This window comes from Hyperolius riggenbachi, chromosome 10 (assembly GCF_040937935.1).
Source record: "Hyperolius riggenbachi isolate aHypRig1 chromosome 10, aHypRig1.pri, whole genome shotgun sequence".
NCBI classification, from domain to species: domain Eukaryota; kingdom Metazoa; phylum Chordata; class Amphibia; order Anura; family Hyperoliidae; genus Hyperolius; species Hyperolius riggenbachi.
The window spans coordinates 56,446,825-56,470,211 of record NC_090655.1 but is presented as its reverse complement, the minus strand read 5'-3'; the positions used below and the strand labels follow the sequence as shown (position 1 = coordinate 56,470,211).

The following is a 23,387-nucleotide window of genomic DNA, read 5'->3' as shown; positions in this document are numbered from 1 at the left end:
AGCAAAAAAATACTCAAAATAATTTTGATAGTACTTTTTTTTTTTTTTTTTTACCTACGTTTGGGTACTTTTTTCATTGTAAAATGCTTAAACGTTATTTTAAAGACAATATGAAAATCTCCTAGGAGATAACGCAGGAACAAAAGTAAATTGCATATCGGCTAGGTGCCCTTGATTAATATATTCTCCTTTCAAGCAAAATCATGTAGCTTGAAACAGGAAGTGATATACTGTATATCATCAACAAAAACCAATCAGAGACTTCCACACTGATCACGTTTGGCCCCGTCACTTCCTTTTCCTGTTCTACTCCACATGATCTTGCCTGCAGACCAAAACATGTGGAAGAAGAAAAAAACAGTATACAAAATCTACAGAATTCACCCATTTTTTTGGTGTGTGTGGATAGACATCATTGTTTCCTTCTGCCTTACAACAATGACATTTTCGAAAAAAAATAAAAATAAAAACATACAGTTTCCAAAGATGATATAATGATTTCAAGAAAACAACTGTAGTCTTTTTTTTTTTTTTACTTTTTTTTTTCTGATGTAAACACAGCAGATATCTGTCAAGCTTACAGATTTAAAGAAAAAAAAATTGCCTTTGTTAGAGCGTTATTTGTGATAGCGGCGAGCCCACATAGTGTACTCGGCGGTTTTATCTGCGCTGTGAAATGACAGGATGACTTAGAAAATCGTTATATATTGCAGCACAGAAAAAAAGAAAGGGATGAATTTGTTCTTTTCGCGCATACACTTAATATAGAAAGCAGCGCATCAATCATTTTCCTGAAAAGTATCTTTAGTGGCTGGGAAATAGAATCCTGACTTATGTTTGACGTAGAACATTAGTCAGAGGATTTATTTCAGGTAGAGGAAGTATTGCAGAGAGTCGTAAGAAAGTTCATACGAGTGACAAATGCAGTGACTCATTATTATACATTTTTTTTAATGGTTCCAGAAGTCTGACTTGGATGATGATGTTTTTTTTTTTTTTTGCAAGTTCATTGTTGTTATTTTTACAGGAACTCACTGGGGAATTTCAAGAAGATACTAGCGGAAAATCTTATTGAAAAAGCAGTAACAATAAAATATATAGTCAAAGGAATTTGATGATCACAGGCAACTGCAAATGCAGCCAACAAACCTGCCCAATTTTTCCATGCACAGTAACAAATGGTAGTCAGTGAGGCTGATGACTAAAAACTGGTACACACATCCAATTTTGATTGGCCAATTTTACCACTACCATGTAGTATGAGGGCCAACTGATTTTGAATACGATGGACAGATTGTGTAGGTAAACTGAAGGTTGGAATAGAGGCATCAATACCAGGATAAAATACATTTAAAAAACATTTAAAAGAGGAGATCGTGGTAGACTTACCTCCTCAATCAGTAGACAAAAATTCTGTTGTTTTTTGGTCAACAATACATTTTATTCAAGTACTCCACAGTGCAATGCATTTCATGGGTTCAATCCCACTTCATCAGGAAATAATCAGAGCAAAAAAAATAAATAAAATAAAAACAAAATGGGAAAATCAGAAACATTTGGCTAAGCACTTATTCATAGTTCTACAATAGAATGACTGTCCAAGGTTGTATAAAACATTTTCTTAAAATCTAATACATAATAAGAATGCCTTAGTACCAAATAAAGGATAAAATACCAATATAAAACATCCATGTGAAATAGGCTGTGCTCATCATGAATGGCGAACATCCGTTAGCTTATTTGTATACTAGGGTTACAGTCGGAGTTATATTACACTACTGTAAAAAATATAGCGGCAGCTGCGGCGGACAGCACCGCTGCCGCAGCTGCCTCCGTGTCTCCGCCCGTTCCCCCTGCATCTGGGTCGCCGAGGACGGATGTAACCTGGGGGGCGACAGCTGCGGCGAACAGCACCGCCGCCGCAGCTGCTCCTGTGCTCCTGCCCGTTCCTCCGGCGTCTAGGAAGCCAAGGACTGGGCTTTCTTTTGCCCATAAGGTCGCTGTCGCGCGCAGGCTCGCGCACAGACAGGACCTTTATGCTAGGAGGAGAGGCGTCAGCTGACCTGCTGGTCGGCTGACGTCAGAGGAGTCTCACGGCGCCCAGGATTGGCTGATTGCAGGGGGCGTGCCGGTGAGGTCTCCTCTGCTTCTTAAGCCTCCGAGCTTCATTTAGAAACTGTCTGCTGTCGTGAATACTTTAGTGTTAGCGCTCAGACCTTAGACTAGATCCCAGGTGTTGAAACCAAGGACTTCACACCTAGACTAGGAGATTGCTATATTGTTATTGATTATCTGTGTATGATTCTGGCTATTCTCTGACCTTGCATCTGCTCGTTGATTCTGTACTTCTGCCTATCTGACTTGTTGCTGAACCTCTGCCTGTTTACCCGTTATCCTTTGCCTCATGATTCTGTTTCGATTCTAACCTCTCTGTTGCCGAACTTAGCCTGTCTGACCACTCTGTCCTCACCAGTGGGCCTAGCCTCTGGTGAGGGATTTCTAGTATAGAATCATCTGCTCTTCAGGTGATCACTAGTCGCAGTATTGTTGCATCACCTGCTCCTCAGGTGTCCTCTAGGCTGCAGTACCGTCTTAATCACCTGCTCCTCAGGTGATCACTAGGCTGCAGTACAGTCTGAATCACCCGCTCCTTGGGAGATTCTATCTCTTCAGTATCAGCATCTCCAGCGCGCTGGGGCTTGTACGCTATTATACTGTCCGTGTACTGATTGTACTTCACCAGCCCCTCTGGTGAGGTCTCACCAAACTATTATATTACGGTTGCACCAAGCACTACACTCATAGCACCCTTTTTGGCTATACTAGTATTATTGGTGATTCTGCAGATCTTCACATAATCAGGTATAGTGTCTGCATTATTGGTGACTCTGCATATCACCATATAATCAAACATCTGAGTTGCTACACCCAACCGTTACAAACACATATTCATTGTATTGTGTAGGTTAGCTCTCATACTACATAGTAGTGTTGGGCGAACACCTAGATGTTCGGGTTCGCGAACGTTCGCCGAACATCGCCGCGATGTTCGGGTGTTCGCGCCGAACTCCGAACATAATGGAAGTCAATGGGGACCCGAACTTTCGTGCTTTGTAAAGCTTCCTTACATGCTACATACCCCAAATTAGCAAGGTATGTGCACCTTGGGAGTGGGTACAAGAGGAAAAAAAATATTTGAAAAAGCGCTTATAGTTTTTGAGAAAATTGATTGTAAAGTTTCAAAGGAAAAACTGTCTTTTAAATGTGGAAAATGTCATGTTTCTTTGCACAGGTAACATGCTTTTTTTCGCCATGCAGTCATAAATGTAATACAGAGAAGAGGTTCCAGGAAAAGGAACCGGTAACACTAACCCAGCAGCAGCACACGTGATGGAACAGGAGGAGGCGCAGGAGGAGAAGGCCACGCTTTGAGACACAACAACCCAGGCCTTGCATGAGGACAAGAAGCGTGCGGATAGCATGCTTTGTACCGCCATGCAGTCATAAATGTAATAAAGATAAGAGGTTCCATAAACAGGGACCGGCAACGCTAACCCAGCAGCAGCAGCAGCACACGTGATGGAACAGGAGGAGGCGCAGGAGGAGAAGGCCACGCTTTGAGACACAACAACCCAGGCCTTGCATGAGGACAAGAAGCGTGCGGATAGCATGCTTTGTACCGCCATGCAGTCATAAATGTAATAAAGATAAGTGGTTCAATAAACAGGGACCACGCGGCAACGCTAACCCAGCAGCAGCAGACGTGATGGAACAGGAGGAGGCGCAGGAGGAGAAGGCCATGCTTTGTGAGACACAACAACCCAGGCCTTGCATGAGGACAAGAAGCGTGCGGATAGCATGCTTTGTACCGCCATGCAGTCAAAAATGTAATAAAGATAAGTGGTTCAATAAACAGGGACCACGCGGCAACGCTAACCCAGCAGCAGCAGACGTGATGGAACAGGAGCAGGCGCAGGAGGAGAAGGCCATGCTTTTTGAGACACAACAACCCAGGCCTTGCATGAGGACAAAAAGCGTGCGGATATAGCAGCAATGCTTTTTGCCGCCATGCAGTCATAAATGTAATACAGATGAGAGGTTCAATAAACAGGGACCGGAAACGCTAAACCATCCCAGATGTTCATTGGTCATGTTACTTGGTTGGGGTCCTGGAGTGTTGCGTAGTCGTTTCCAATCCAGGATTGATTCATTTTAATTTGAGTCAGACGGTCTGCATTTTCTGTGGAGAGGCGGATACGCCGATCTGCGACGATGCCTCCGGCAGCACTGAAACAGCGTTCCGACATAACGCTGGCTGCCGGGCAAGCCAGCACCTCTATTGCGTACATTGCCAGTTCGTGCCAGGTGTCTAGCTTCGATACCCAATAGTTGAAGGGTGCAGATGGATTGTTCGACACAGCTACGTCATCTGACATGTAGTCCTTGACCATCTTCTCCAGGCTATCGGTGTTGGAGGTGGATCTGCACGCTTGCTGTTCAGTGGGCTGCTGCTGCATGGGTGTCAGAAAATTTTCCCACTCCAAGGACACTGCCGATACCATTCCCTTTTGGGCACTAGCTGCGGCTTGCGTTGTTTGCTGCCCTCCTGGTCGTCCTGGGTTTGCGGAAGTCAGTCTGTCGGCGTACAACTGGCTAGAGGAGGGGGAGGATGTCAATCTCCTCTCTAAAGTCTCCACAAGGGCCTGCTGGTATTCTTCCATTTTGACCTGTCTGACTCTTTCTTCAAGCAGTTTTGGAACATTGTGTTTGTACCGTGGATCCAGAAGGGTATAAACCCAGTAATTGGTGTTGTCCAGAATGCGCACAATGCGTGGGTCGCGTTCAATGCAGTCTAGCATGAATTGAGCCATGTGTGCCAGAGTCCTACCAGAATCCTCATCATCCTCTTGTGAGCGTTGTGATAGTTGTTGTGATGCATCATAGTCGTCACCTTCCTCCTGGTCTGCTTCTGCTGACCATTCGCGCTGAATTGTGGAAGTCCAACGTGCACCGCTCTGGCCCTCGTCAGTGGTGGCATGAAATTCCTGCTCCAACTCCAGCTGTTCCTTCTCCTCTTCTTCGTCATAGCTGCTGGGGCCAGCGTTTCCTGAGGCGGATGGCCTGATGTTGGTACCATCACGCTGATCGTTTTCTCCTTCAGATTCCCCCAGTTGCATCATGACAGCTGTTTCCTTGATTTTCAACATTGACCTCTTCAGTAAACACAGCAGTGGCATGGTAATGCTGACTGAAGAGTTGTCACTGCTCACAAGCAACGTGGATTGCTCAAAATTTTGGAGGACTTGGCAGAGGTCCAACATGTTGGCCCAATCGGATCCACAGAAGCTTGGCAGCTGTCCGGATGCGCCTCGGTACTGCGCCGTCATGTACTGGACCACTGCACTCTTCTGCTCACAAAAGCGGGCTAGCATGTGCAGCGTAGAATTCCAGCGCGTAGGGACATCACACAGCAAGCGATGGTGGGGGAGATTGAAGCCCTCCTGCATCTTGGCGAGTGCCCCCGAAGCAGTACTGGAATTTCTGCAATGTTTGGCCACTCGTCGCACCTTCAACAGAAGATCGGCCACGCCTTGGTATGTCCTCAGGAACCGCTGAACTACTAGGTTCATCACGTGCGCCAGGCAAGGGATGTGTGTCAGCTTAGCCAACCTTAAAGCGCGAATGAGATTACTCCCATTATCACACACAACCATGCCCGGTTTCAGGTCCAGCGGTGCCAGCCACAAATCCGTCTGTTCCTTTATTCCCCTCCAAATTTCCTCCCCTGTGTGCTGCTTATCCCCAAGGCAGATCAGCTTCAGCAGTGCTGCACTGCTTCCACGATCCTACTGCTGCTGGTGCTGGGTTAGCGTTTCCGGATGAGGTACAGCTTTGAGATGCGTTGGAGGAGAAGGAGTCAGAGAGGTAGGTGCTGCTGTTGTTATCCAGTGGGAGGGACGGCGGTGCAGCTGTTTGCGGCGTGGGCAACACCCGTGCCGTAGCAGGTGAGGAATCGCTGCCAGGCTCCACAAGGTTCACAAAGTGCGCGGTAAGGGAGATGTATCGACCCTGGCCGAACGCACTCGTCCAGGTGTCAGTGGTGAGGTGAACCTTGCAGGCAACGGCATTCTTCAAGCTTCGGGTTATTTTGCTGACCACGTGCTCATGCAACTCAGGCACTGCAGAGCGCGCAAAGTGGTAGCGGCTGGGAACCACGTAACGTGGGATGGCCACTGACATCATGCCCTTGAAGCTGTTTGTCTCCACCACTCGATATGGCAGCATTTCGCAGGCCAGAAGCTTGGCTATGCCACGGCCCGGGGGTCATTTGCTGGCAATTTCCTCTTGCGCTCAAACATCTCCGACACAGACAACTGAACCGTAGCGCTGCACACGGAAGGGCTGTTGGTTGTTGTGTTTGATGAACACTGGGAGACCTCAAGAGCACTACTCCGGAAAGTGACAGTGTCAGCGTCGTCTGATGTTTGTGAATGTTGTGAACCACGCAATGGCTGGGCTACTGCTGCTGCTGAGGCGGGTCTGGTGGTGAGTCTGGTGAACCCAAGGGAGGCAGTGTTGCTGGTACCCTGTCCTGCCGCGTTTGCCCAAAGAGTGAGATGTTTGGATAGCATGTGGCGGCTCATGCTGGTGGTGGAGAGGTTGTTAATACTTTTCCCCCTGCTCAGGCGGGTCTTGCACACCTTGCAAATCGCCATGGAAACATCCTCAGTGCAGTCTTCAAAGAAAGCCCAGACTTTGGAGCACCTGCCTTGCTGGCGATTTCTGTTTGCTCCTCTTTTGCCTCTCACTTGAACTTCCACGCTTGTGGTGCCTGAAATTGCGCGCCGCCTACCTTGTGGCACAAGGCGAACTCGTGCAGCAGTGGGTTCTTCAACAGACTCATCTGTGCTGCTGCTACGATGGCGATGTTCTCGTTCACAAACAAAATCTGGGTCTCTGTCCACATTGTCCATACCCTCCCCTTCCATCTCCTCAAACTCGTCATATGTCATTGTGGGGGGCCGCCGCCGTGGAGTAGAGCTCCCCAGAACAACCTCTGCGCAGCTCACTCCAACGTCGTCTTCCAGAGCTTCTCGGCCGACCTCCTGCAATTGCAACCCCTCCTGCCCAACTTGCTCTGGGATTTGGGTTTCAAAGTCCTCGGACTCACCTTGTATTTCAGTGCCCGGTGCATTTCCCACAGTTAATGGTTGTGAATCCAGGCACAACATTTCTGGCTGTTCCTCCATTGACCTTTCAAAGGTGGAAGTTTGTTGGCCTGGGAATAGCTCCTGCGAATACCCCATTGTGTCCTGAGGTAATTCATCGGACTGGTTATCTGGCAGTTGTGTGCGTGGTGTCGCTGCCGGTTGTGTCAGCTTTGTGCCCACTGGCTCCTTGTAACTGGCTGAGGACTCGGACCTCGTGCGTGATGTGCTGGTGCTGCTTAACCCACTGCTGGACGCTTGAGAGGTCATCCAAGTAATTATCTGGTCCTGTTCTTTTGGATCTGTGAGGGTTGTTGTCCTGGACAACATGGGCGGTATTGAGTGGGTTTTCTTGGGTGCTCCCCTGTGGCCTGTACGTGAACCGTCAGGGGAAACACCTCTTCCCTTGCCCCTCCCTCTTTCACCGGATTTCTTCCTCATTTCACTTATCCTTAAAGTACACGCTGACTGGCAGCAGTACAGTGGCAGTACAGAAATGCTATACAGTGGCGGGTGAGCGGTGTACTACTGTTCCCAGCAGACACAGAGTGGCAGTAAACAATGCTATATAGTCTGGCTGAGCGGTGTACACAGAGTGGCAGTACACACAATGCTATTTAGTCTGGCTGAGCGGTGTACACAGAATGGCAGTACACACAATGCTATATAGTGTGGCTGAGCCGTGTACACAGAGTGGCAGTAAACAATGCTATATAGTGTGGCTGAGCCGTGTACACAGAGTGGCAGTAAACAATGCTATATAGTCTGGCTGAGCGGTGTACACAGAGTGGCAGTACACACAATGCTATATAGTGTGGCTGAGCCGTGTACACAGAGTGGCAGTACATACAATGCTATATAGTGTGGCTGAGCCGTGTACACAGAGTGGCAGTACACACAATGCTATATAGTCTGGCTGAGCGGTGTACACAGAGTGGCAGTAAACAATGCTATATAGTCTGGCTGAGCGGTGTACACAGAGTGGCAGTAAACAATGCTATATAGTGTGGCTGAGCGGTGTACACAGAGTGGCAGTACACACAATGCTATATAGTCTGGCTGAGCGGTGTACACAGAGTGGCAGTACACACAATGCTATATAGTCTGGCTGAGCGGTGTACACAGAGTGGCAGTAAACAATGCTATATAGTCTGGCTGAGCGGTGTACACAGAGTGGCAGTACACACAATGCTATATAGTCTGGCTGAGCGGTGTACACAGAGTGGCAGTAAACAATGCTATATAGTCTGGCTGAGCGGTGTACTACTGTTCCCAGCAGCGACACACAATGACTGGGGGGGACCCTGGCTAGCGTGGCTGGAGAGCGAACTACCCTGCCTGCCTACCCAAAGCTAAACCCACAGAGAAATGGCGGAGATATGACGTGGTTCGGGTATTTATTTACCCGAACCACGTGACCGTTCTGCCAATCAGAGCGCGTTCGGGTCCGAACCACGTGACCCGTTCGGCCAATCACATCGCTAGCCGAACGTTCGGGGAACGTTCGGCCATGCGCTCTTAGTTCGGCCATGCAGCCGAACGGTTTGGCCGAGCACCATCAGGTGTTCGGCCGAACTCGAACATCACCCGAACAGGGTGATGTTCTGCAGAACCCGAACAGTGGCGAACACTGTTCGCCCAACACTACTACATAGTGTTAAAATTGGTCCGTCATTGGCCAATCAAAATTGGACGTTTGTATAAAGCTTAAGACATACAAAGCTCAAGAGGCTGAGAAGAGAGAAAGAGCTAAATATTTACAGTAAAGGGTATTCTGCTGGGGTCCCCTTGATGTCTTACTGCACCCTGCAAAGTCTTGGGCCCATGGCCCTGCAGGCGGCCAATGGAAAAGATGCCCATGCACAATGCAACCAGATTGATTGATTTTCTCATTTTTGATAAAAATGATCAATTGAAAATGTAAAAAAGTTTTTACCATTGAGAAAATATTTTTTTTAATAAATATTTGATTGGATGTGTTGAAAAAAACGAATGAAAAAAATATAAAAACAAAATGTTAATTTTATTTTTAATTTTTGGAAAAATCAATCATAACTACGTGCATGGTATATTGGTTCAATTGTCAAATTATTCATTTAAGCGGATAATTTGGTGGCTCACGTCCAGACGCAAAGATAGATCAGAACAGAAGCCCCAGCATGATGTCATCACTGGAATTCCAGAGGTCCAGGTAGTCAAACAAGGGGATTCAGGCACTGCTCACTGCCCATCATAATGAAAGTGGGTGGGGAAAAGGAGGCAAACATTTTAGAACTCCCTGACTATAATGGTAAGAAGACAATAATAGGACAGCTTAAAGGGAGACAGAAGGAGGCATAGGGGGGACAGAAGCGGGTCACAAAGTAGCACAGAAGAAGGTACAGGGGGACAACAGAGGGAGGCACAGGTGGGGGGGGAGGGGGGCAGAGGTAGCACAGGGGGGTGAAGGAGGCACAAGGAGGCAGAAGGAAGCACAGGGGGACAGAAGGAGGCACTATGCATGGGGTGGTGAGTGGTGGAAGAGAGGGACACAGTGGAGGCTGCCTGCAACTTACACTATCCAGACCTTGAGGTGTCTGCTCTTCAGGAACGGGCAATGCTGCTGCTTCTTAGGAGGACACCAAACTTCCTGCTGCTGCACACACGCAGCAGAAGCAGGTGATAGAACACTCCATGGAGTGTTCTATCGCCTGCATTTCTGGCGCCTTAGTCCAGGGTCGGGAATTTATTCGAGGGTGGGGCTTAATCCAGGGGCATGGCAACCCCCATGACCAATGGCACTCCAGACAATGGCCTGGAATGCCTTTACTTAAAAAAAAAGTCCCTGCTGGTATCCTACATGATGCCTGGTAAGCTGTATACTGCATACACACTTACACATGCACAGGGCACATGTGCGGCAGCCAGAATTTGGGATTTGGATCTGTTTTGACATTCTCCTGACTTTGCAGCGGTGCATGCAAGCAGAGCCAGAGTATTAAAGGATTTCGGTTTTGTTTCATTGATCCTGTTTTCAGGCTTAACATTTCCACGTCAGAACTGCAAGACATTTCTTAGCAATAAGCTAAGATGTAGCTTTCTGAAAACTAAAGACAGAAATGCTGATGTTTGAATACGTTAATGAAAATTGTTTTAAATAAAATTATGATGATTGAGCACTGCAGTTTAAAATGCTGAAATAAAAATGAACACAAAAATTAGTGGAGACAGTTCAATTACCTTATTCAGCTTTATTACTGGCATTGCCATTCAGTTTATGCTACAGTAGGCCCGTTTCACACTTGCGTTGGAGTGGCAAACGGATCTGTGAAAATGGAACTGATCACTGGTCGATCGGATCTGTTTTCACTCTGTTGCCATTCCGTTTCTGTTCCACTGCTTCCATTCCGTTTCCCCACATACCCCCACCCCCAAAGTGTATTTTTATATTTAGAATGGTCTGTTTCTTCACTAGTGTGAAAGAAACGTTACGTGTTTTCATTGCCCCCAATGCAGCACTTCAGATTCCATTTTCCCTGGCCTCAACGGTCCGGAAAAAATTGGTGCAGCAGGAAACGTGCGGTCCGTTCAGCGGATTGTGCAGAACAGATCAATTTGAATGGACGGATGTGAATGTTACGATTCGTTTTTTTCCGATCCGGGAACAGACCGTTTTTTAAGTCTAATGTGAACTGGGCCTTAACCATTTCAATCCGTGGGTATTTTTAACCTTATGCATCAGAGCAATTTTCACCTCTCATTTATTTGCCAATAACTTTATCAGTACTTATCACAATGAATTGATCTATATCTTGTTTTTCCGCCACCAATTAGAATTTCTTTGGGTGGTACATTTTGCTAAGAAATATTTTTTTCTAAATACATTTTCACAGAAATATTAAGAAAAAAATGGAAAAAATTCATGATTTCTCAGTTTTCAGCCATTATAGCTTTAACTACTTGCCAATTGCTCCACACCAATTGTCGTGAGCAGTGCGGCAACCCCAGGACCGCTCCACACCGATTGGTGTGAATGGCCGTCTATGGGGCTAGCAGGTGATCGCACAGGCTGCGCACGCATCTCCTGTTCGGAAGGCGGAGCTCCGCCCCGCCTTTAGTCTCCGAGCGGCAATCGCCGCTCGGGAGACTGTTAGATGGTAAAACTGCCATCTAATTACTTTGTACAGAGCTGCGATCTGCAGCAGCGCTGTACTGGGGACAGCCCTGTGACACGGCTGTCCCCATGGGGCAACAGAGAGTGATTGGCTCTCATAGGCTGAAGCCTATGACACAGCCGATCGCTGTGATTGACTGGCGGCGGGATGGAGAGGGAAAAGACTGTATCTTTAATAAAAATAAAGAGGAATAAATATTTGTGAAAGAAAAAAACAAACAAATGGGGGGGGGGGGGGGGCAATCAGATCCCACCAACAGAGAGCTCTGTTGGTGGGGAGAAAAGGGGGGGGGGTCCCTTGTGTGCTGTGTTGTAAGGCCCTGCAACTTGGCCTTAAAGCTGCAGTGGCCTATTTAACTGAAAATGGCCTGGTCTTTGGGGGGGGGGGGGGGAGGGTTATTACTGCGGTCCTCAAGTGGTTAAAATAATACATGCTACTATAATTGAAACCTGTGTATTTTATTTGTCCATTTGTCCCGGTTATTACACCATTTAAATTATGTCCCTATCACAATGTATGGTGCCGATATTTTATTTGGAACTTACGGTGCATTTTTTCCTTTTTGCGTCCATCGCTATTTACAAGATTATAATTTAAGAAATGTTCGTAATATACCCTCTTCACGTACATATTAAAAAAGTTCAGACCACCAGGTAACTATTTATGTTTAGGTTTGTTTTTTGTTTATTAATTTTTTATTTTTTTTCATAAAAAAAATTATTTGGTTAATTTTTGGTGTGGGAGGTAAAACGTTAATTTTAAATGTAATAATGTGTGTTTATTTCATTAAAAAATGTATGTAGATGTAGTTTTACTATTTGGCCAGAAGATGGCCACACTCTAAAAAAATGTTCTAGTCCTGGAAGCTTCCAGGAAGCAGAAGGAGGATGGGAAACTTTTTTTTTTTATCAGAAAGACGGCAAGAAGCCATCGCTCTTTCTACTGAGGACTTAGATGAATGAATGCGAACTATGTTCCCATTCACTGATCTCCGGGCTAAGGGGGGACAACACTAGTGCACAGCAGCGCTACAGCAGCTGCCTGGGTGTGATTTGGTGGCTACACACAATACAATAAAATGATCCGATTTTACTGCAATTTGATAAAAACGATCTGATTTTCAGAAAAATGTAAAGCTTTATTTTTTTATTCGAGCAAGGAATCCGATTGGATTTCCCGTTTTTATTCGATAAAAGTCTATCAGGAGTGCTGGGTTTTTCTGATAAATTTTTATGAAATTGAATGTTTTAAATATCTGTTCAATTTAAGAATTACAATCAATTTTTCTGACTGATTGTAACATTTCAAAAATATGACCAATGTACCACGCACCTATGTTACATTTTTCCCCAATTATGATAAAAATGATTGGAAACTGATAAAATTTCTAGGGTGTGTATATTAATAAATTGACAATCTAACACACACCATACAATTATTACAAAAATGTAAGAAAAATTTTCAGCATTCCGGATCGATAAAAATCTGAAAAAATGGGAAATCTGACCAGATTTTTCAGTCGAATGAGAAAACAAAATCCTTTGGTTTTTTTGGAGATCCAATCATATTTATCGAATTTCAGTAAAATCGGATCATTTTATTTATGTATACTTCCAAACAATTCCAAAAACAATCTTTTTTTTTCATAATTCACCACACGTGTGTGGTACATTGGTCAGATTATTTAAATGTTATACTCAGAAAAAATGATTGCAATTATTGAATTTTAAAAATTGTATGGTGTGTGTGTGGCCACCTTTAGTCCTCAGAATAGATTATTTCAATTTAATTGAGCAGAGTTTGAGAACACCAATGCTATCTGTAGACTCTGGAATAGGGTGGAGTGATCGGTTTCGCCAAACTCTGGTTCTCCAGTCCTCACCAACAGAAATGAATTTTCTGCCCCCAGCTAGTTTTTTACCTCCGACCTAGCAAACTGTGGGCTATAAAAAAGTAGGGGAGAAGAGGACACCTATATATAAAGCACCACTCGTTATCGTATTGGAAAGAACACAATGGACTTCATTCACTAACTGGCTCTAAGTGTTAGCGCTGGAGTGAAAAGCCGCTTAGTGTGCCTTATTAGAGTTAAGGGGCCTTATCAGAGTTAACGTGCCTTATCAGAGATAAGGGGCCTTATTGGTGCCTTATTAGAGTTAAGGGGCCTTATCAGAGTTAGTGTGCCTTATCAGAATAGCATATGCTATTCTGATAAGGCATGCTAACTCTGATAAGGCCCCTTAACTCTAATAAGGCACGCTATTTGTCTTAGTGAATTTGTCTTAGTGAATCAAGCCCCTAGCGCCCTGGTTTGCTCCCACAAAGTGTTAAGGCTCACTATCCTGCTTAGCACCGGTTAGTGAATCAAGCCCATAGACCATAACATTTAAAGAGAGCCCAAAGTGGGCTGAAAAAAACAAAACAAAAAAAGTAGGCTACCTGATCTGGGGGCTGAGCGTATCTGGTAGCTGCAAAATACGCCGCCCCCGTGGGCCTCCCTAGCCCATTTTCACTTTGGTGACCTCTGGGTCACGGCGCTGCACTGAGAGACTGTGTTGTCTCTCATAGCATGCAGGGAGGTGGGGAAGCAGCAGGGGGCACGGCCAGGGAGAGAGAGCTTCCCAAAGGCAGCTGGGGAAACCCTGCAGGAACACCCCTGGCAGGTGTTTTGAACAGGGAATCCCTCTCCCTGTGTTTACCTCGGAGATGGCGACAAATATTGTTGCTAATCTCGGGAGCTATATCGCGGCGGTGGGGGGACAGAAAGCAGCGGTTTGGGGACACAGAGGCATGTTATGAGGCAGATAACATGCCTTTGTGTCCCATTTGTCCCCCAAACCACCCACCTCGGGTTCTCTTTAAAATCACTAAAAACTCTTCAGTGCCAGCATGAATAAAGTCAATATAAATGCCTTCTTCTTTTCTCCCTTTTTGAGATCCTACACAAGTTTATACGACTTTTTCCTAGGTTTTATGAGAATATCTGAAGGGCAGCATCTGCTGCAGGAAAATCACTGATATAGTAATGTTTATCTACCTGCAGGAGTCTATTCTTATTGTTACTGAGGCAACAGTGTTACGCATGGCCGGGTAAATACGCTGTGCCCATTAGGACACAAATAGCAGCGGCCACAGGTGGAAATTAATGCAGAGTCTACTAATCTCTGATTGAATCCGAGGGAACGCACTAATCACTTAAACGCTGACATGTGCTGTTCTGTGCATGTCACACTCGCTACATCCACATCTTGCTTGTCTGACACCAGATGGGGCAAGAACTGCTGTGACCCAGATGTTACCTTGCGTGTTTCATTCAAACCATTTACATCACTCAAATTAGACAGAAAAAGACAGGATTTTTTCAGCTTTTTGGCAACTAAGGAAGAACTCTAGTTACAGGACAGTCGAGGTGACATGTGACAGGATGAGATAGGCATGTGTATGTACAGTGCCAAGCACACAGATAACTATGCTGTGTTCCTTTTTTTCTTTCTCTGCCTGAAAGAGTTGAACATCAGGTATGCAAGTGACAGTTTCTGTCCGGGTAAGGACCGGCTAAGACTATAGCATAACCCTCACTGATAAGTAATTACAGCCATAAAACACGTTCCTGTCAGTAAATGGCTTCTGAGAGCAGGAAAGAGCTAAAAAGGGGCAATAGTTTATAGATTTGCGTTCTGGCATACTTCAATGAAGGTGTCATTGAGCAGAGACAATGAAACAGTAAACACTAGATTTAAATATAAAATAAAATTGTGGGATATTTAAAAAGTCATTTTTAGTAGAAGGTGTATACATACCTGGGGCTTCCTTCGGCCTACTTCAGGCTTACGCCATCCTCCCAGGCCACCTGTATCCTCTGCTAATTGCTCCGCGAGTGGGGGGAGGGCTGCGCATGCTCGGCTCAGCCATGCATGCGCGCCCCATCATGCTCTCATCACCAAGAGCATTCTGATGGGAGCATAATGGAAGAGTGCGCACGGCCGGACTGCACCTGTGCCGACTGGCCCCGACTGGCTGAATTACCGCACCACCTAGTGAAGAATCCAGGTGGCCAGGAAGGACAGCAAGGGACTGATGAGCCTGAAGGGGCTTGGAGCAAGTCCCAGATATGTATAATTTATTTTTCGTTGATCTCAGTGAACCTCCAGACTAAAAATCTACTCAGCAGAACTGAAAAGGCTTGGTGTTTCTTGAACAGTTTCACAGCAGCAGAACTTTTTGTCTTACCCAAGCCTCAATTGTGCACGACTAATAGTTGTCCTATGGACAGATTCCCCCACCTGAGCTGTAGATCTCTGCAGCTCGTCCAGAATCACCATGGGCCTCTTTGCTGCATTTCTGATCAGCGCTCTTCTTGTTTGGCCTGTGAGTTTAGGTGGACGGTCTTGTCTTGGTAGGTTTACAGTTGTGCCATACTCCTTCCATTTCTGAATGATCACTTGAACAGTGCTTCATGGGATGTTTAAGGCTTTGGAAATCTTTTGTAGCCTAAGCCTGCTCTAAATTTCTCAATAACTTTATCCCTGACCTGTCTGGTGTGTTCTTTGGACTTCATGGTGTTGTTTCTCCCAATATTCTCTTAGACAACCTCTGAGGCCGTCACAGAGCAGCTGTATTTGTACTGACATTAGATTACACACAGGTGCACTCTATTTAGTCATTAGCACTCATCAGGCAATGCCTATGGGCAACTGACTGCACTCAGACCAAAGGGGGCTGAATAGTTACACACACCCCACTTTGCAGTTATTGATTTGTAAAAAATGTTTGGAATCATGTATGATTTTCGCTCCACTTCTCACATGTACACCACTTTGTATTGGTCTTTCACGTGGAATTCCAATAAAATTGATTCATGTTTGTGGCAGTAATGTGACAAAATGTGGAAAACTTCAAGGGGGCCAAATGCTTTTGCAAGCCACTGTATTTGTTTAAGCTGATGCTCCTCTTTAACTAGAGTTCCTCTTTAGTTGCCAAAAAGCTGGAAAAAAACCTGTCTTTTTCAGTCCGATTTGAGTGATGTTAAAATGGCTTGAACTAAACTAACATTCTTATCTTGAAAACAAGAAGCAAAGTTGAAGGACCCCAACAAAGATAAAATATGACTAAAAACTAAACTAAAAAGTAAAAATAAGAAGATACATGTGGGCTTAGCTTCCCAATGATTCATGAATTCACACTTTTTGTTCAAAACGACAACACGTTTCACAGCCTAAAGCACCTTCCTCAGATCAAGATACAGTATGTGTTGAAATAGCGTTACTCCATGAGCTATATGCGCCTATAGACGGATAGTTAAAAATAGAAGACAGATGAAGGAATGATTGACATCCGCTGTGTACCGTAATTTGTTCATTTTGTTTGAACCTCTGTGAGTTAGCAGGTCAGCATCTTTACTGTTGGCAGAGATTTAAAAAAAAGAAAAAAAAAAAAAAAAGAAACGGACAGCACCAACTAACATTCTCTATAAACTCTCCTAGTAACAATGCTATAGGAAAACATATATATGTGCAGAGGGAGATGTTGCTTGCTTGACAGTTGTCAACCGCTGTTATCTCAGAATCAGAATCCTTTATTTCGGACATACAATGCAAACAATAATTAAAAAAAATACAGCAGTTAAACATAACAAAACCTTGAGTTGAACGCTAAATTTGTCCAGTGTGAGAAGAGTCCATAGAATTCAAAGAGTTGACAGCTGAACGGAAGAAGCTGTTCCTGTGTCTTGTGGTCCTGGTGTAGATGGATCGGAATCTCTGGCTCGAGGGAAGCTGGCTGAAGAAGCGGAAGTCCGGGTGAGATGGGTCCTTGATGATCCTCCGAGCTCTGGAGCGCAGTTTGGAGTTAAAAAGTTGATCCAGGGAGGGAAGAGGTTCCCTAATGATCCTTTCTGCTGATCTTATGACCCTCTGCAGTTTGAGTCTGTTGTTGGCGAAGGAGCCAGCGTACCAGACCAAGATGGATGAGCAGAGGACAGACTCAATCGTGGTGGTGTAGAAACTCGTCAGAAGTTCCTGGGCCATGCCTAACTTCTTCAGTTGGCAGAGGAAAAATAGTCTCTGCTGGACCTTTTCTGGGTGGAGGTCGTGTTGGCTTTCCAAGTCAGGTCCTTGGAAATTTTAGTGCCTAGGGCTAGGAGGCGTGCACAGGGGAGGCTTTCAACTTCCGTGCCATCAATGCAGATTGGAGGTGAAGTGGGAGCATGCCTTCTAAAGTCAACAATCAGCTCAATGGTTTTTCCAGTGTTGATGACTAGGCCATTCTCCCTACACCACTGGCAAATTCTATCAACCTGGTGGCGGTACTACTGCTCATCATTCCCAGAGATGAGGCCCACTATAGTGGTACCATCAGCGAACTTGATAACTTTGACAGAGTTTGCCGTGGACCTGCAGTTGTTTGTTTAAAGGGTGAAGAGGAACGGCGACAGCACACATCCTTGAGGGGCCCCTGTGGTCCTTGGTTGCCATGTTTATCTCCCATAAACATCTAAAATGATGCCTACCCCTACACACACATAAGGCAAAAGGGATAAGGGCACCACCAATAGTAACTGCTCTATGCAAAATTAGAAGTATTCATCATGGTAACTATTGATATAGAAGTACATAGTCTATGATGTACATGTGTAGAACCAAGAGTATAGAAAATTGCTGTGACCCCATGTGTCAGCACTGATTGCCATCAGTATTGCTTGCAAATGTTCTCCAAAGTCATTTTCACATCGATTTAGAGAATATATTCATGAAAATACATTGTATTTTTGCAATATGGTCAAAGGAAACAAATGTTTCTTTCTGAGGCAAAAAAAAAAATTACTCCTTTTAATTCAAAAATTCTCAAAAAACACAAAACATCACAAACCTATTACAAAATTATTTTCGAAAGGCATTTTTGTTCGAAGGTCAAATTTTACATTATATTTGCTAAAAATAAATTCATCACTGATTGTCATCTCACTTCACCTTAAAGAGGTTTTAAATTTACTTGGGGCTTCCTCCAGCCTCATGGCGGCCGTGGGGTCCATCGCAGATCTCGTGGGCCACTCAGTTCCTCTGCTGTGTCCCCCGGAATATAGCTAAATCTTGGCCAGTAGTGGTTCACTGCTCATGCGCGGCCTTGGCCTTGAGCTTGCCCCTTCGTGTTCTCGTATAGCGGACCATTCAGTGACTGCGCAGTAATAGCTGCGCAGGGGAAGAATGCTCCCCGTGACGGGAGCACATCACAGCTGCGCAGGAATGGAGGGGCCAAGGAGAATGGCGATGGAGCCCATGGCCGGCATAAGGCTGGAGGAAGACCCAGGCAAGTATAAAAGCTGCGTATTTCATTATCTCTGCTTTCCTTTAAGGGGTGGGGCAGGCCCAGAGGCTGTTGCCAACATAAGGAAGGGAAGGTATACAAGTAGAGTAGGAAGTGGTTTAAGGAAATTGCCTAGGATAGGACAAAGCATAAAAGGGGCCTTGACAGGATTCTAGCATTGCAAGGCCAGAGTGACAACACACTTTAAAGCGAACCCAAGGTGAGAGTGATATGGAGGCTGCCATTTTTATTCCCTTTTAATAAGTACTATTTTCTTGGCGGCCCTGCTGATCTATTTGGTTGCAGTAGTGTCTGAATCACACCAGAAACAAGCATGCAGCTTATCTTGTCAGCTCTGACAATGTCAGAAACACCTGATCTGCTGCATGCTTGTTCAGGGTCTAGAGGCAGAGGATCAGCAGGACTACCAGGCAACTGGTTTTGCTTAAAAGGAAATAAATATGACAGCCTTCATATCGATCTTACCCTGAGTTCACTTTAAATGACTCGATAGGATGTTGGTGAGCGTTATTAAGTTACCGAAAGAAGCCAGAAATCTGAAAACTGGTCTGTCCAACATTACTTTAAAAGTAGCTAAGGGCTGCATAAACACATACATAAAAGCTTGGGTTGTTATATATATTTATGTGTATCACTATGTTTCTGCACTGGCCCTGGTTTTAAACATTTTTATTTGTTTCTGCATGAGCAAAGTTCTTTCCCAACAGTTGCTGCCTACGCACTTTGTACTCCTGATAATAATATTAACTTCCACGAATCATATTAACGATGCAGAAACGATAAGCACAGATTATACAAGGACAGCAGTATATAATTCCAGACACTGGATACATTACAATACTCTGATGTAAGCAGAACATGCAAACCATCGCTGAGATATCGATGTTTGTTAACTAACCTTGATACATTAAGTCTATCCATATCATTCACATTTTTATAAACTTTTTCATAATATCATCTCTATGACAACTTGGACATTTTCCACCAGTGGCATAGCTAAGGAGCTGTGGGCCCTGATGCAAGTTTTACATTGCCCCCCCTCCCCCCCCAGCACTCTATACATAACCATTGAAACGGCGCACCAAAACCTGCCAATGGCAACTACAGTGCCAGAGGTGCAAAGAGGGAATGGGGAACAGTTTAATGATTACTACTATTCAAAGTATCTATAGAAGTGATTATTATGAGCAGCACAGGACCAATAGAGAGCTAATACCATAGTTGAGGGAGCGCCCTAGATTGTGAGCCCATCCGAGGGACAGTTAATTGCCAGGCATGTCCTCATTACCTTTTTTTTCCCTTCAAGTCAGCCTGCCACCTCCGATCGCGGCTGGCAAGCTGTTCGCGGTGGCTCCCTGAGTTGTCTGCAGGGAATGGGCGCTTGAGCGAGAAGTTGTTCCCTGCTAATCTCGCCGTGACACCAACTGGCAGTAGGGGATCCCAGTAGAGCCACTCTGCGACTGCACATCGGCGTTAGGTGGTCGCAGATGATGGGCCATCAGGCTTGGAGGGTCACCAGGAATAGGCAAGGGAAGGGGTGTAAATGTTGGGGGGGGGGCATGATTTGTAGTTACAGCCCCTGTGTACGAAGCTTATTACTGAGAAGCAGACCTATTAGTTCTAAACTAACACAACCACCCAGAACACTGGATATTAGACAGATTATTTGATTATGAAATACTGCATATACTCGAGTCTAAGCCTAATTTTTGGGCCAAAAAAAATGGTCCAAAAGTTCTCGGCTTATACTCGAGTCACTACTCTTTGAGTAACCCCCACAGTGCCCCCACTATATGTACAGTGGTGCATCATCTGAGAGAGACCACACACTTGGCATTTCCATGGGAGGTTCCAGCTAACCTCATCTCGAGTTGTAGCCTTGGAACGCATACAGGGACAGTGTCTACTAAGTGGTGAGAATCTTTGCATTCCTATATCAAGTTTTAGATACATGACTATGTGGCTCTGCATTCCTTGCTTTATCTTTATGCCAGTTTAAACTTTGCAACAGGAGTTCTTTTCATGTCCATCTCCATTGTAGGTCTATGTTTTGGCTTATTATTGCAATCTGCTGAATTTATGCTGCTTTTCTAATATATGGTTGTGGCCGGCCAAGGCTGTAAATGGTGTTGTGGCTTTTACTACCCTGGCTTATACCCGGGCCAAACATTTTTCAGTTTTTTAAGGTAAAAGTTAGTGGGTTGGCTTGTACCCAGGTTGGCCAATACTTGAGTATATATATGGTATTTCCGCTATAGGGCATTTCCACCAAATACTGTATGTAGCATTTTGGCTGTTAACTTGCATCCCATTAGGCAGCTAGGTTAGTTCATACAGCCTGTGTAGGGTTATACACATCCTTTGGAACACATTAATTCAACTAGCTGAGGAAGTTGTGAAAGTGGATCCAATGTTTCCTCCTAAAATGTTTTTTTCCCCCTCTCTTTCGCACTCTAAGGTGTTGTAGCCTCCCCCCTCATCTCTCCTATTGCCAGGGCACTAGATGTTTTTGTGGCGACTCTTCTTATGGCTGTGAAGATCATGATGGCCAGATTTGTTTTATGTGAGGGACACCAATAGGAGGCACGGGAAGGGGTGTGAACATTAGGGGGCTCCATCAAAGTTTTGCCAGGAGCCCCCGTGATTTGAAGTTACGCCCCTGCACAGTGAGGGGAGACAGTGACAGGTGGTGGGCTGAGTTTGGTACAAACCTTTCAAGAAGCCCTGAAGGAAAGGCTCCTCCTCATTCGTTTAGTCAACTTCGAATCTTGAGTCTTCTCCTAGGACAGTGTTTCTCAAACCTGTCCTCGTGACTTCCCAACGGTGCAGGCAACTTCACCTATGCACAGGTGGGGTAATTAGTGTCTCAGATACATGAAATCCAGTTAGCTCAGACACTAATTACCCCACCTGTGCATAGGTGAGTGCATAGGTTAGGTTGCCTGCAAAACATGCACCACTGGGGAGTCACGAGGACAGGTTTGAGAAACACTGTCCTAGGAGATAATTTTTAATCTCCAATTTGAAATAACTTTTCAGCACTTTGCACTCAGCACTTTGCAATGGAAAAAGTACCAAAAAGTAAGTGAAAAAGTACTATCAAAATTATTTTGATTATTTGTTTGCTTGCAAGTGGTTTACAAAGCATTGTCTTGGCAATTTTGAAAATATCACCTGGGAGAAAAATCAGGAAAAAAAGTGAATTGCATATTGGCCAAGATGTCTCTGTCAATCAATCACAGCTTCTATGGGCTTTTGCAGAGGCATGTTCATAGCATCACATATGCTGTCTATCCACCTTACCCTCTTCCAGAAAGTTATTTGTGGACACAGGATTTAAAGTGAAGATTATTTTAGCAACACAAGTTGGACATGTGAAGTTTTCCTGTAGACAGGATCTGCTGGTAATCTGTATAGATGCTCGCTTGGCTGCACACTGCGCCTGTGTCGGCAATAAACTAATCTCCTCCTAATACAAAACATTGAGGCACATTTCATTCCTCAAAGGACACGAACAAAAATATATTTAATAGAGACCTTCACAGATTCTATTTGATTTTATTTCCCAAAGCGACGCTTATAACAAAGGTTTATAGAAAAGACCAGGAAGTTAATTGGAAGATAAAAATATTATTTGGACGTAATTAATAAAATGTCGCTGCCCCATGTAAATTTCAAAAAGCTTCTAAATTGCAACAGCTGCGGTGCATAACAATTGGGCATTACAACGCGGAGATGAGGCAACGTCTAACAATCCGGTATATACCAGTCTTTCCCCTCCAGATCTGCCGGACCGATTGACTATTTTGTGATTTGTCCATAGAGGTGATAAAACAGCAGAAAAATAGTTTCACTCATTCATTTTAAAGGTGGGTTACTGGATAATTTAAACAAGACAAAAGGAATCAAAACAATATAAAATCATCGTGTTATTCCTAAATTACTATTGTCATCAAAGAAGAAGAAGAGTAGACTCCGGGCACCTTCTGTCCTGTTTATTATTTCCAAAGTGCATGTGACAGCATATGCGATCTTGTTCCAGTTACATTCTCATATAATGGCCTGGATGGTGGCGGTGAGATGGAGGTGGGGGTGATGGGCACCAGGTGGGACTTGCGATGGCCGGTTCGCGTCTCACCAGACGCTTGGTTACGCTGCGTACCACATTATCTGTTGTGCACACGTCCGAATGGAAGTACAGCAGGAGATCGCGGTGGGTCTGGTGAGATACAATTTTCCTCTGTTACACTCACAGCACGCTCGTATGAGTAGGGAGTGCCACTCATTTATCTTTTTCTCCAAACGTATCGGTTATTCTTAAATTAAACCTGCCATTGGGTTTAGATACTTAAAGGAATCATCAGGCTAAAATTAAAAAATCAGCTTTACTCACCTGGAGCTTTCTCCAGCCCCTTGCAGCAGACTGTCCCACACTGACCACTCCCCTCCCGGGCTCCCCACATGGTGCAGAGGACGACCTTGAGCTCGTCCTTACTGCGCCTGCGTGCAGCGCCACTGTCAATCATGGCCACGTTGTCCGTGGGGGCACTGCGCAGATGCAGTAGTTCTTCCTTTTTCAGGGAGTGCCTTTATAAAAGGATAAAGGCAATGCTGAGAATCCCCCATGATGGACTAGCCCAAAATCTGTCACTTCCGTCAGATTTCTATGACCTACCGTAAGTGACAGCAACATAGTAGAAAA

At 44.9% G+C, this 23,387-nt stretch overlaps 1 long non-coding RNA gene across 1 annotated transcript in view; it reads right to left on the bottom strand.

Moving 5' to 3' along the window:
* Positions 1-1,425: 1,425 nt before the first annotated feature.
* The window catches only part of LOC137533928 (uncharacterized), a 49,257-nt gene continuing 27,295 nt past the window's right edge, over positions 1,426-23,387 (bottom strand). Inside the window, exon 3 of the long non-coding RNA XR_011024250.1 lies at positions 1,426-1,487. This is a non-coding gene — a long non-coding RNA (uncharacterized lncRNA). The remainder of the gene's footprint in view (positions 1,488-23,387) is intronic.